The sequence below is a fragment of the Thunnus maccoyii genome, chromosome 23 (genome assembly GCF_910596095.1).
Source record: "Thunnus maccoyii chromosome 23, fThuMac1.1, whole genome shotgun sequence".
NCBI lineage: Eukaryota > Metazoa > Chordata > Actinopteri > Scombriformes > Scombridae > Thunnus > Thunnus maccoyii.
Window position 1 is genome coordinate 22,183,799 of NC_056555.1, and position 15,417 is coordinate 22,199,215.

General features: G+C 39.8%; 2 long non-coding RNA genes across 2 annotated transcripts; one reads left to right on the forward strand and one right to left on the reverse strand.

Moving 5' to 3' along the window:
• Positions 1–1,388: 1,388 nt before the first annotated feature.
• LOC121890379 lies at positions 1,389–13,677 on the reverse strand. The gene is made up of 2 exons (XR_006093764.1): positions 13,430–13,677; positions 1,389–2,883 (listed from the first exon to the last, which is right to left on the reverse strand). It is a non-coding gene; the product is annotated as an uncharacterized LOC121890379 (long non-coding RNA).
• Positions 13,678–13,759: 82 nt separating this feature from the next.
• Positions 13,760–14,560, forward strand: LOC121890378. The gene is made up of 3 exons (XR_006093763.1): positions 13,760–13,942; positions 14,050–14,103; positions 14,254–14,560. It is a non-coding gene; the product is annotated as an uncharacterized LOC121890378 (long non-coding RNA).
• The last annotated feature ends 857 nt before the right edge of the window (positions 14,561–15,417 follow it).

Below are 15,417 nucleotides of genomic sequence, written 5' to 3' on the forward strand. Positions count from 1 at the left end.
CCTGAAGGCTACTTATAAAACATGCAGCCTTGATTTCTTCTCAGCATGCAGCACCTTGTTGTTGTCTCTGATGCCTGTATATCGATTTCAGGGATTGATTTGCTTAGATGATTAATAATCATCCGTCTCTGTTCTTGCAGATTTAAATAAAAGTGGCTCTGCAGAGTTGCTAAGGAGCATAAGTAAGACTGTCTGACTGAGTCTGCTCCCTCACAGAGAAAAAAAAAACAAAACTCAATAATCCTGTAATACATTTCAAATATTACAGGACTGCTTCAAATCCCCCACTGCAGCAGCATTACAATCACAAGGGCCCAGAAACACATTAAAACTGAGTTGAATCCCCACAGTAGCAGCATTGCAACCATGAGGGCCTAAAACATTATATTAAAGAAAAGAGTTCTAGTAAAGTCGTGGTGCAACAGATCCAGAATCATCCCTCCGAGGAGCAGCAGCAGATTCATTCATGCCACATAGTAAATAATGCATACAGTGTATTCAGATACTGTCAGGAGTTAAACAACAAAAATGAAATGATAAAAAAGTTTTTCGGTTTCAAATCTTCACTGTAACACTGGTTCTCCAAACTTTTGGCTTGTTTAGTGATGTTTCACTTCTCAGATTATTTTATTTTAATAGTATTTACAGGCTTTAAGAGGTGAAGACAAGTCAAGAGCTGCTGTTTCTACATGTCAGGAAAACTTTATCATTTGTTCTGTTCATTGTCTTGTGACTATTCAGGTTCATCTTACATTACAGTACATTTACTCAAGTATTGTACTTAAATACAGTTTTTAGGTTCTTGTACTTTGAGTATTTGATACTTCAACTTTTTACTGCACTACTTTTATTTGACAGCTTTAGTTACTTTTCAGATCAACATTTTACATGAAACACATATGATCAAATCCAACACATTATTAAAGATGAGATCAGGAGTTTCCAACCTTTTTGTCTTTTGTCTCTTGCATAAATTTGGTTTGTAGATGTGTCCATCCATTTTTCCAGCTTATCCAGGACCTGGTAGCGGTGGAGTCAGACTGAGTACGGAAACCCAGACATCCTCCTCCACAGCAACACCCTCCAGCTCCTCCTTGGGGGGGATCCCAAGGCGTTCCCATGCCAGGAGAGATAAGTAATCCATCCAGTGTGATCTCCAGTTGGATGTGCCCAGAACACCCCCGGAGGGAGGCATCCAGGAGGCATCCTAACCAGGTGCCCAAATCACCTCAGCTGGCTCCTTTCGATGCGAAGGAGCAGCAGCTCTACTCAACAGAAATATAATGACATGATCTTTTCTTTCAACCGTCTTCAAACCAGACAAAACACGACTACAGAAATCTCTCACATGAAAAAAACATCACTAATGAAGCTGATAAAGAAAGAACTTTAATCAAATCAAGTTTATTTATAAAGCACAACCAGAGTCGGCCAAAGTGTTGTACAATAAAAGAACAAAAGTAAATTAAAAAACAACATAACAATGTAACAGTAAAAAAAAAAAGAAAAAGAAAAAAAGTAGAGATGACATAACATTACTATCCAATATCCAAACGAAAATAAACAAATAATAGTGAAACATAAAGCTTTACGGACACTGAAAGGCCCGAGAGAACATGTGGGTCTTAAGTTTAGCTTTAAAAGTGTCTACAGAAGGGGAACACGTAGTTTTGAAAGGTAAACTGTTCCACAGTTTTGGGGCAGCAAACGCAGGGTCACCCCTCAGCCTCGATCTCTGAGAGATCTGGTGTTGGGGAGAGGGATCTCTACTGGATGTACTGGAGCTCCAGGCCTTGTAAAGCTTTAAAAACAAATAAAAGAACCTTAAACTCAGTCCTGTACTTGACCAATGCAGGGACGCCAGTACAGGTGTGATGCTGTCTCTCTTCCTGCTACCAGTTAGTAGCAAAGCAGCAGCATCCTGCACCAGCTGCAAGTCAGACTGGGATGACTGGCTAATACCCAAATAAAGAGCATTGCAGTAATCCAGTCAAGAGGAAATCAAAGCATTTGCGACAGTCTTCAAGTCATGAAATAAGAGGAACGGTTTCAGTTTGGCGACGTCTCTTAGCTGGAAAAAACAACCTTTGACAGCAGAGTTAATTCGTTTGTCAAATTTTAAAGCTGGATCGAAAATGACGCCAAGATTTGTGGCATGGGTATGAAGGTAAAGGGCCATAAGTGATTTGCTATAGTTTTTCTGTCTTACTAACATTTAACTGAAGACAGTTTTGTACAATTTAAATGGCAGTTTAACATCTTTAGCTTCCATAATGTGATTTATTTCCAAACTATGTGAGGTGAGGGTTATTCTGGACATAAAAGATATGTGTTGCTCACTGTTAATTGTACTAATATTATCATATTACTAGTTATGCATTAGCTGAGTCTGAGCGTTATCATCAGGTTGTTGTCTGTTTCGCATCTGCAAGATTTCAAAAACTATTTAATATAAATGAGTGTGGTGGTGTTCAGCTGGCAGTCTCTCTCTCTCTCTCTCTGTGTGTGCAGGAATATAATGGATCCTCCGTCACACCTGCCTGCAGGTCAGTTACCTCCAACCTCCCATTCTTCTTCTCTTCTTCTCTGCAGGAGGCGTATTGTTGAGTTCAGTCGGTAGGAACCAGAGCAAAATTCTCTTTGATCTTCCTCTGAGTCGGGCAGATTAGATGACTTTTTTTTCCCTCTGTGTTTTTATCACAATCTCTCAGTCTGCATCTGTCCTGCTGAGGGCAGTGATGAACACGCTGAGTCCTTCACACAGTGATGCAACATCCTGAGACTGATTACTGATGAGCCCCACAGAGCTGACACACCGAGGAGCAGAGCAACCGAGGCAACTTCATCTGTCACCGTCCCTCGGAGGAGTGAATGGGGTTCTTGCTGAAAAAGTCAAGATGTCAAACTATAAAAAAAACTGTTTTTCTGGAGATGCTCATTTTTATTGCTCTTCCCTGTTCATTGTCTGAATGAACAGATGATCAAATAAATAATCCAAGGAACTAAAGTCAGCGACTGAACCGAGGAACTAAACTCAGAGTTAAACTAAGGAACTAAAGTTGGTAACATAACTGTGGAACTACATTCAGAGACTAAACTATGGAAATAAACTCAGGAAGAAAAAGCTCAGAGACTAAACTTTAGGAATAACTCATGAAACAAATTCAGGGTTTTAACCAAGTGGCAACCTCCGGGGCTGAAAAATGAAGCCAATGCGGAAGTGCCAAAAACCTTCATTCTCTCTAACGGCCAGCAGGGGGCGACGCCACTGGCTGCAAAAAGAAGTCTGATCGTGTGGAAGTCTATGAGAAAATGACCCTACTTCTCTCTTCATTTGTTACCTCAGTAAACTGTTTCCTAATGAGTTTATGGTCTAAATCGCTAGTTTCAAGTCTTCTTCAATACAGCATGATCATTTTGTAAATTATGCTCCCATTTAATTTAAATTTGCTGATAAAGCAGGGTATGCTTTAGGGCGTGGCTACATCGTGATTGACAAGTCGCTACCACAGCGATAACATTGCTTATGTAACATAACCATGGCATATAGGCGTAGCTGCTGCTATTTCACGGTGTGTTTTCAGTTCACTAAAGTTAATTGTAACATTTTGATCGCCTAAAAAAGTCTTGTGGTTTGTGGTTGGTTGTAATAAAATACCCATCAATGAGTTAAATGATCAAAGAAAATTGGGAACTAAACTTGGGGAACTAAAGTCAGGGAGTACCTCAGTGCTAAATTAAAGGACTAAAGCTGGGAACATAATTTGGGAACTAAACTCAAAGACTAAACTTGAGAGCTTAACTCAAGAATTAAACTTATGAAGTAACTCAGGACTAAAGTTGGGAACATAACTGGATACTAAACTCTGAGACTTAACTTAATAAACTCTGGAACTAAACCTGAGAACTAAATTCAGGGACAAAATTTCAGGAATAACTCATGAAATAAATTCAAAGCCTAAACTGACTAAACTTGGAAACTACGCTTGTGAAGTAAAATCAGAAGCAGAACTCGAGACGTAAACTCTAAAGTAAAGGACTAAAATTATGAATCATTAAGTCAAAACACTCCAGATCCAAATTCAGGCTCATGGAGTAAACTTGTAAACAAAACTCAGTAACTTTATCCTGCAACTCTACTTGTAAAGTAATAAGTAAACTAAGAGTAAAAACTCAGGGACTGAGTTCCTTGAAATAGTTCCTGTATGATTTATTGGAAAGATTCTTGCTGTTGAAAAGAGCCTAAAGCTGATAAAACACTCCAAATTGATAAAAGTTAAATATAAAAGTGCATTTTTTAAGTCAGATTTGTAGTTTTATGTGATTTTTCCATCCTAACATGTACAGACTTCCCGCTTCTCGTCTCAAAACAAATTTTCTGACCTACGAAGTTTTAAGTTTGCAGAGGTGAATATTTCATAAGCGTCTCTCTTCCTCTGGTGGTCGACCTTGATTCTCCTTCTTCTTCTTTTCCTCTTGCGATTATCTCTGTATCAGCGTAATTACAGCTCATTTATCTTTTCTGTCAGGACTCAAGGACGACACACACACACACACACACACACACACACTCCGCCCATTTTCTCCATGTTACAGATAGATAATTTGGGGAAATAATCCTTTAATTATGATTCATATTTAGGTCATTCATAACCATCACCAGCTTCAGACACAGTGTGTGTGTATGTGTGTTAATATTAGCATAAAAGTTGCCTGTTGTCTGGTCAACACATCCCAATAGAAGTTATCTGTTAGCTGGTTTTACATCCTATAATACTTTTATTGCATTTAAACCTCATGTCTTGTCATTCACTGTCATTTACCTTTATTTAAATTGAAATTTAGGCTTTTCTTGCCTTTTATTTTCGCCTCAATCATAGAGAAACTCAACATGTGGCAGAGGTCATATCAGACTGGATTTGAACCCTGCAGTCAAACAGACAAATAGAATCTAATATAATCTGACCAATAATGTGATTTTCCAAACCAACAGAGTATTTATGAAATCAGGTTGATGCGTGAGTCGGCACGCTCCGCTGCCCCTCGTATCGTTTGTTAAACCATCCATCAAATTACCGTGGCAACCCAGCATCCATCACCCTGTCCGTCATCGCAAGGACACATACGTAGCGTCGAAACACGAGTGAGGGATTTGACACACGAGAGGAGTGATAACAAGAGACGAGGAGAAGAGGAGAAGAGGAGAGGAAGGGGAAATTAGGAGAAGAAGAGAAATGAGGGAGCTGGGGGAGGAGAGGAGAAAAGAGGAAACTAAGAAGAGGAAAGGGAAAGAGAGGAGAGGAAACCAAGAGAGGAGATTAGGAGAGGAAGAGGAAATTAGTAGAAGAAGAGATGAAATGATGAGATGAAATTAGAAGATGAGGAGTGGATAGGAGAAGAAATTAGAAGAGGAAGAGAGGGAATTAGAAGAGATTAGGAGAGGAGGAGAAAATGAGACTAGCAAAAAAGAGGAGAGGACAGGAGAGGAGAATAGAGAGGGGAGTAAGAAGAGGATAGAAGAAGAGAGGGAAGAGAAGAGAGGGAATGAGGAGGAAAGGAATAAAAACAGGAAACGGAGGAAATAAGGATTCACAGAGGGAGGGGGAAGATGAAGTGGAAAAGAGAAAAAAGGAGAAGTGGAAGTAGGAGAAGGAAAGAAGGAGATAGGAGAAAGAAGGATGAGAGGAGAAGAATATTTGACAAAGAGAGGAGGAAGAATAGAAAAAACAGAAAGATATGAAATGAAAGTGAGCTGTGGAGTCTTTCTGTCACAGAGGAAAGCAGAGAGCAGAATAATTCAGTTTGGTTGATGTCAAGGTGAACTTGTAAATTGTGTTGTAACTCCCAAAACTATTGCACACACACTCTAACAAACGCACACACACACACACACACACACACACTCTAACAAACGCACACACACACACACACACACACACACTCTAACAAACACACACACACACACACACACACACAAACACTGAGCCGCTGACAGAGAGGATGAAGGCAAATCCGCAGAGAGACGGAAAATGACAAGAAAAAGAAAGGAAGGTAGAGAGAAAAGAGGATAAGAGTTGTGTATGTCAGTGAGAGGCAGTAAGTATTATGTGTGTGTGTGTGTGTGTCTCTGTGGGTTCGCTTGATTTCTTTCCTGTTTTTGTAGTTCTGAACATAAAAAAAAAATAAAAAAATGTTGATTTCATTTATTTCACTCCGTGGGCTTAAAACATAAACTTAATTCTATTTTTCCATGTGTAGAAACTGATTTCACGAACAGGGAAAGGAGGCGTTAGGGAAGGAAAAGCAGGAGGCGGAGGAGAGAAAAATGGATTAGCGAGGAGACTAGAGGAAGAAGGAAAAGGAGCGGGATGTAGGAAAGTAAGAATATGGAAGGGAAAGATGAGGAAAATGAAGAGATGAGGATGTAGGAAAAAAGAAGAAGGTAGGAGATGAAGAGAAGACAAAAAAAAGTCAGGACGGTAGAGGACGAGATGGAAAGAGAGAAGGAAAGGAGGAAGTAAATAAAGATGTAGGAGACTAGGAGGTGAAGGGAGAACAGGAGGTAGAGATAAAAAAAAGAAGGAGACTAGAGGAAATATGGAAAGGAGGATGTAGGAGGTAAAAAAGGAGGAAGGTTACAAGAAGAAGGAAGGAAAGAATGAATATAGAACAAATCATCATCTAGGGAAGAAAAAGAAGGCGGTGTGAGATTAGTGGAAGAAGGGAAACAAAGAAAGCAGTAGAAAGGGAAGAGAAGAAGACAAGGAGGAGGTTGGGAAGAAAGAGAGGAAGGAAAGGAAGAAAGGACAGAAACTACAGGTTGAAAACCTCCTGCCCGTCCTATCAAATATACTCCAGTGCACAGTCTTTCACCAAGTCTCTGAATTCCTTTCTGAGAACAACCTGTATGATCTGAATCAGTCCGGCGTTGAGCGGGGTCGCTCTACCGAGACTGCACTCCTGTCGGTTAACCACCAAATCCTCCTCTCCACACTCGCTGAGCCCGGCATCTCAGGATCTGCCCTCAAGGGTCAACGCTCGCTCGCTCGGTCTCCTTCTCTTCTAAACATTCACTAACTCACTTGGTGCAATCATCCGCTCCCATGGTTTCTCATATCGTTACTATGCTGATGATACCCAGCTCTTCCTGTCTTTCCCATCCGAAGACCACACAGTCTTGATCTCATCATGCCGTGTCAATATCTCGGCACAGATGGAAGAACGCCACATTCAACTTAACCTCTCTTAGACCGAGCTCTTCCCAACTAGTCCCTCCATGCCCACAAAGTCTTCCCGAAACTTGGGTGTCATGATCGATGACCAACTAACCTTTAAGTTTCACATGACCTCAATTGCTCGGTCTTGTCAGTTTGTACAACATCAGGAAGATCAGAACCTACCTGTCTGAGCATGCAGCACAACTCCTGGTACAGACTCTCATAATATCACACATCGACTACTGCAACTCTTTACTGGCAGGCCTCACCGCATGTACATTCAAACCTCTGCAGGTGATCCATAACGCAGCGGCACGACTGATCTTCAACCAGCCCAGAACACCATGTCACTCCACTGTTCCACTGGCTCCCAGTTGCTGCCTGCATTGAATTCAAAACCCTGACACTCGCTTACAAAACAGCAACTAAAACAGCTCCCGTCCACCTGAACTCCCTCATTCAGGTCTACGCTCCCTCCTGCTCACTACGCTCCGCTAATGAAAGGCGCCTGGTACCACAACAGTCCCTACGTCTCTAGCCAGACTCTTCTCTAGTTCTCTGGTGGTGGAACGAGTTACCAAACAACGTTGGACTGAAGACCCAGCTCTTTTGCGAACACCTCCACACTTCATGGACTGAAAAATACAAAAACTGCTTCTATGCACGCTATGCATTGCCTCTTTGCACCGCCTGTTTGCGTCTATGTCCTATCAGACTCGAACGTAGCTTTACGGCACTTACTCATGTTGTTCTCTCCTGACTAGATCCCTGCTTGTGTCGTATCAACTCTCAGATCTACGTCGCTTTGGATAAAAGCATCTGCTAAATGAAACTGTAAATTATAAATTGTAAAAGAAGGAGATAGGAAAGCTAACGAAGACAGAGGCTAGAGGAAACAGGAAATAAAAGGAGGAAAGGAGGAGGTAGAGAAGAGGATAGGAGGCTAGAGGAAGGAAAAGACGAGGTAAGCTAATGAAAATGTTGGGAGACTAGAGGAAAGAAGGAAGGAAGTAAATAATGGTTAAATTCAATTTTCTGTAATATATTAGTCGAGGCAAACACTGTTCTCTGACCATGTTTACAACTTCCTTCTTTCCTGTCCAACTTAATGAGTTGTGTCACAACCGTCTGCTTTCATCTCTCTGCCCTCCTCCTCCTCCTCCTCCTCCTCCTCCTTCTTCTCTCTGCTCCATAATTGTTTGTACTTTACACCTTCATCCTGCCAGAATCAATTAGCTGTGTCACAACAATACATTTCCTATTTCCTCTTCACGCCCAAAACAAGCGATTATGATCACCGTGACTCTGTGTCACCTCTTTCCTGTCCAAGTTCCTTTGCCAGAAATAGATTCCTGTTTGCTTCTCCGAGCTATGTTACATTTACATACCCTTCTAGTTTCTTCTAAACTGTGGTGGACTGACATCAAAAACCTGTAGTGACTATTATTGAGCAGATTATCATGTGGATTTCATCCACTTGGTATTCAATATCGTGTTCAGCTGTGCAAATTTAAAATCACCTGGAGGGGAACAGATCTCCTACAAGACGTTTTATTGACTTTTCATTTTAGCCATGAGGCTGATGGACTGTTTTCAGACAGAATTTAATTTAGTTGCACAGGCGAGTGATTCCCTGAGAAGGAAGATCCAGATATTGAAAGTAAGCATCAAGACTGTCTTCCCAAGAAAAACGACAGAATCAGTCGTTTCAGCGAGCGAGCCCAAAACCTGCATTAACTGATTTTCAGTGGGAAGAATTAGTGAACTCAACACTGATATATCATCAACTTTTAAGTTGATATGTCGAACTTGTTAGCAAACAGTTGTTTATTTCCACATCCAGCAGTTACGGAGCAACATTATCATTCATTTAGAGTCGTGTTTCTGTCCACCTGGTGAATATAAGTCCAATATTCACTCTCTTTCAGCTCTGTTTGTGCTCTTTACTAACTCCTGAGGGAAATATCTGGCTCTTCAGCTGATAAATGCTCCACTGTGTTCACCAGCTAGTCTACAGCTAACTGTGTCTGAACTTTTACTTAATAAAAATGTCCAGACATACTTGATGGTGCTCAGGACGCATCCTGCTGACATCTGTGTTATTTCAAATTATTTTAAATCTGTGAGCAACAGCTTTCCAGTCTGATGTTTAGAAAATACAGAACATGACCGATCCTGTCGCCACGTTGGAAGATTTAAATAATTGATGTTAAAGTTTCCTCTGCTTTGCCATTCGCACATAAAATGATGCACAGCCCTTCTCTCAAAATCAGAGACTGCAGATGAAAGGATCATATTGTTCCTGCCGCTGTGTGATGACTACAGCTGTTTAATAAACATAGAAAAGATCCGACATTTTACAAGTCGTTGTGGGGGAAACTCACTCCGACAACGTATTTCTGAACTCCGGGTCACCTTAAAAATTGTGTTTTGAATCTCATATCAATCTGCAGTGGGTGAAAAAAAAAACATGTAGCGAACTGAAAGGAGCAAAACTTAACATGAATAAAAGTAGTTTTATGATTTTGGAGACGTCTGTGTGCTCGCACCTCTGCCGACTCAAGCCACGAAAACTGCCCTGCGTCTGCGATAAGAGGTGGTCTGAGTGGGTTTTATTTCAAATGCATAGACACAGTGTTGATGTAAGCACGCTCGTTTAGTGTCGGGAAATGACTCAGAGATGCAAAAAAAAAATAGAAATATACAAATATAAATCTCCTTTTGTGAGATGTACTAAACACTTCAGCCTTTAGGGGGTGCCAGAGAGACAGTATATTATTTATAATGTAAAGCCATAGACTGTAAAAAAATATGGACGTAGTCACCGTGATGTCACCCATTGGTTTGCGAACTGTCGTTTTGAAGCCTGGAGTGTAGCGATTTTAACCGTCGCCATCTTGGATTTGACCGTCGCCATGTTTGATTTTTGGAGCCAGAAGTGACCATATTTGGACGAGAGGGTGGAGCTGATCATAGCGCTAGCTGCTAGCTTGGTTAGCACGGTGCATTTACAATCTATGGTTAACAGTGATAATGCTAATGCTAATATTTGCTAGAGAAAAACAGGCTGTTAAGAAAAACCGTTAAAACAAAATGTACTCGATGGAACAACTGATCATCCGACTCATTGATGGGTCTTTTATTACAACAAAACGCTGAACAAGACTTTTTTTAAGTGACCACAATGTTACAATTAACTTCAGTGAACTGAAAACACGCTGTGAAATAGCAGCAGCTACACCTATACGCCATGGTTACGTTACCTAACCAATGTTATCGCCGTGGTAGCGACTTGTCAATCAAAATGTAGCCATGCCTTAAAAAAAGCATACCCTGCTTTATCGTCAAATTTAAATTAAATGGGACCATAATTTACAAAATGAACATCATGCTGTATTGAAGAAGACTTGAAACTAGCGATTGAGACCATAAACTCATCAGGAAACAGTTTACTGACGTTATAAATGGAGAGAGAAGTAGGGTCATTTTCTTATAGACTTCCATACAATCGGACTTCTTTTTGCAGCCAGTGGAGTCGCCCCCTGCTGGCCATTAGAGAGAATGCAGGTTTTTTCTGCATTGGCTTCATTTTTTCAGCCCCGGTGGTTGCCGCTTGTGTAAAGCACATCCATCCTCAGGTTTAATATTACTATAAAATTGTTGTTATCATCTGGAGAGATGAGAGCAGCTGATATTGGCAGGTCAGTTAATCTTTGTGGTCAGACGGTGGAAACAAACAGATGGCGGAGTGAAAGAGTGTATGTGTGATGAAAATGAAATGAACAAGAAGATAACGGACAAACCGAATCAATATGTATAAGAGCGAGACAGACATACAGACAAAGATGATAAAGAATAAAAATAAAAAGAGCAGATAAAGAAATAAATAACAGAAAGAGAGGAAGAGTTTGAATCAGACGTGACAGCTCAACATCTTCACTGTCACCTCGGTTTGTGTTTAGTTTTTTTTACGAGTGTGAGTCAGGAAAACACACACTGATCCCATTTGTCAGAGTGAGACTTTACTTCCCTCCCTTTTCTGTCAGACATCCTTCACTCTCACTTTTTTTTTTTTTTTATGTTTCCTCTGTAAATGAGTTATGCTTATGCAGCTTGAATGATTGATTCTCTTCCTGGTTCTGTTTGTGTGACTCATTCTCAGCGGTCTGGTGTTTCATTCTGTTGTGAGTAACAGCTTGCTCATCATGGCATGAAAACACAAGTAAACTGCCTGACTGTAAATTTAACGACATAATCAGTAGTATTGCTTGTAAACTGACTCACCACAAGTTCACTAAACAACTAAATCCACAAATAAAACAATTTCTAGAACTAAACGTTACTCTTTATATTCTCCATGAATAATTAATCACTGTCTCTGCTGCCAGATACATACTACATACTAATCCTAAGCAAGTTTTCACTATTTTCACTGCATAAGTGATAAAAAATTAAAGTACACTCATGCCTTAATACATCATTTTAAAATCTAACAACTCTGTTCAGTTTAGAGCAAAACCTCCCGTCTGAAAAATGCACTTTTTTGAGAAAACTAACTATTTGTTAATGATACTTAATACATAATACACTGTTTTTGGACTATATTACTTTATTATGTGTTAACAATACCGTAATAACCATACAAACATACCATAATAAATACCACATAATATAGTAATATAGTCCAAAAACAGTGTGTTATGTATTGAGTATCCTAAACAAATAGCTTTCAGCAAGTTTTCTCAAAAAAGTGCATTTTTCAGAGGTTTTGCTCTTCGGACATCGATATTTTACATATTTTTGTTGTCTCGAGAAAGAAAAAAAGGCTGCATGCTGAAAAGGCGATTTATGAAGACATAAAGTCAAAACGTTGTAACTTTACTATAATAATAATGATAATAAACCAACTTTTTGGGAGCATCTATTCAGTGAGCCTTAGGCCCACTCACCTGATAACGTTTGGAGAAATTCATCAACATGATTTATTTTAAATTTATTTTATATTATTTATGATTACTTCTAGTACTCATATTTTCTCTTAACTTGTATATTTTGATTGTTATGCACCACAACACCAATGTGTATTTACAAACCTACTTGGTGATAAACCTGATTCTGATTCTGAGAAGCTACACATGAAGAGGGCAGCAGAGCACGCCTCGTAGCGGACAGCTGCTGGAATCTCATACAAAAAGAACAAAAACAGACGAGAGAACATTTGGGAAAAATGGCAGAAAATGAAGCAGAAGCTCCTCCTAACTTCAACTGAACCAATGGTTGTCTGAGGTTGCAGTCGATATGCCGTCCATCGTAGGTTTTGTGTTGTTTCTGTTTAGTATGAGACGTGCATTAAGCTTCATTTGTTGTATACTGTATACTGTGATGGATAATAGTATATATAGAAGAAGTATGGATTTGGAGTACAGAACCATATTCACCCAAATGTAAGACAATATTTTAGTCTGGAAATGGGGGTCGTGTTATATTCAAGGACAAAACAATTACATATTCACAAGATCAGAGATCCTTTATGAATGAGGAAACACCTACAGAGAGTGTTGCATTATGGGTCGCTTGTAGCCTTAATGCTGCTATGCTGAATAGTGTTTTCCAGCGTGTTTATATGATAGTGAGTCTGTTAGAGTCAGTCAGCACTAAAAGTGTTTGATTAGCTCAGTTTAACCTGCAGGAGATTTTGAAGGCTCGTATAATTAGTTTTTACTGAAAAAATGGAACCAATGAATCATCTGTTAATCTGCCAAATACTGCTGTCACAGATGAGACTGCATTTAAAAAAAAGACTTAAAGCGGACCTATTATGCTTTTCCTTATTTTCTGTCATATATATAATGTCACATGTCGGATGATCATATTAAATGTCACCAGAGTTTCAAATAATGAGGTATGTAAAAGTAATCCTTGTGAACAGAAAGCTCAGGCTTCAGACTGCTCTGAACACTTGGTTTCCAACAGTTTTTTCTATTTTCGAGACAAGCTGACTTTAACTCATGACGGATTTCTTTACATGGTCATCTGCTCCAGGCACAGCACGCACGTTTGGCGATAGCAGAATAACATTTTACTAGCTACGTGACCTTTGTTATTTCCCGACAATGGACGTTTTCCACTTCAGTCAGCATTTTAGCACATTTCCCACATGTAACTTACACCGTTATGTCACACAATAAGCAGGTAATGAGCATAATATTCACCAGAGACGTCCAGCTGTAATCTTTGTTGCTGCGGATGTTCGTGACGTCCACTCGCATATTCCAGATCTGATTCAGGCTCAGACATGTGCAGATACATGTGAGAAGTTGACATGTGGAGTAAAAGGAGGAGAAAAAGAAGTGAAATTCTACTACTATAGTTTGTTTACGTAGCTTCCGGAACCGGAGGAAGTCAACTGTGACGCTGCTTCTGGAAGCTGACCAATCAGAACAGAGTGAGCTCATCAGGAGGCGGGGCCTTAAAGATACAGCCTGTATCAGACAGAGGCTGAACTGAGGGGCTGCAGAGCCAGTAGAAGATAAATAAGGAGTTTTTTGAACTGCGAATCATGTAAAAATATTCCAGTAGAGCCCCAGAATATAAATATAAACCTTGAAATGAGCATAATTGGTCCCCTTTCAATAAAAACAACAAAAAAAACTGTTAGTTGTTGAACTTACTAACTGCTCAACAAAAGCCCTTCCTGTTCGATGACATGATACCAAAGATTTAGAGTGAGTCTATCCTAAGTGGTCAAATCTGTATTGATCGCAGTTTTTTTTTTTTTATAAATGCCACCCAGACACTCTGATACATCTATTTTCACATTTTCCTCATGCAGAATCTTTATGGAAAGAGTTTCATCACTGACAACAGAGTCTCTGATTTTAAGCATGTAAGTATGTATTTTAATGTTTGGAAAATGTACGTAATACAACCTCAAAACCTTATTAATGTTATTTATTAAATCAGTACATTGACCTCTTCAAATAACGAGTCTGTTAAAATGATTGATATGCGCTCTCTTCTCTGTGTTTCTATGGAGAGACGTCCCCCTGGTCTGAATTGGCTCTCTGGGAAAAAAAAAAGCTGAAAAGAAAACCTTAAATACTGTTTACACCCCCGACTGGTGGAAGGCAGGTTCAGTGTTTTTTTTTGTTCTACCCACACGCTCTTTGGTTGATTTTCAAATGTGTGTTGGAGGCAAGGACACGCTTTTTTTCACAATAGCTAATTTATCAGCATGTAGTTCATTTGTATTGTGAGGAAACGCAACCTTTGTCTCTTTGTGTGATATGTGGTGTAGGTTTCTCCTTGTCTTCCTCTGCTGTGACTATTAAAGCATTTTAACATTCAAAGAGTCTCTCCTCTCTTCTTCCTCCTCTGTTCTTTCTTCTAGGAGAGAGACGCAGCATTTAAATGTGTTTTGCCATTAAAGAAAGAACCTCATATGAATTCTTATCTGTTACTGTGAAGGGTGTGTGTGTGTGTGTGTGTGTGTGTGAGCATATTTATGATTCTTCAGCTGTGGCGTTGTTGTATAATATGCTCTTGTAAAGCATTTTGTCTGTGAAAAGCTTACTTACATTGTATTATTATCCCATCTAGATTAATGCAAATACACACAAAACACACTCTGATAAAGTTTGTGTGCGTCTTGTCCAAGGACAAACGAACCCTCTGACTTCAAATTTCACTCTGCAGTCATTCTTTTTAGTATCAAATAATTTACATATTCCACCTTAAACCAAATGGCCTCATTTGTATTTCACCCTTAACTCAAACCAATCACATTTATATTTCCCTTCAGCAAACCAATCAGTTCCGCTGTACGAGCCTCAGTCATGGGTATAATGAGCTGTCACCCAATCACATTTGGCCTGGGGGCAGACGCTGGCACGTCATTGGATGCCGGTTGTAGATGTTGCGTCTCCCTGTGTTTAATATTGTATTTCTTATGTTTTAATTTCAGCAGCTGCCTACAAATTCTTTTTAGCTGCAATTAGTCATTTACTGTGGTAGCACTCGTGTAGCATGTGTAACAGTATAATACCAGTAGTGGTTGTGCAGCTCACACAGCCTTTAACAGGTAACTGGACTACTGCACTTTGGCTTGGGATGGTATGGATATATATACATAGATATCTGAGTCTGTGGGATGCGTCTGAGCTGCCGCCATATTGGACCGAGGTTCTGGCTGCTCTAGAGA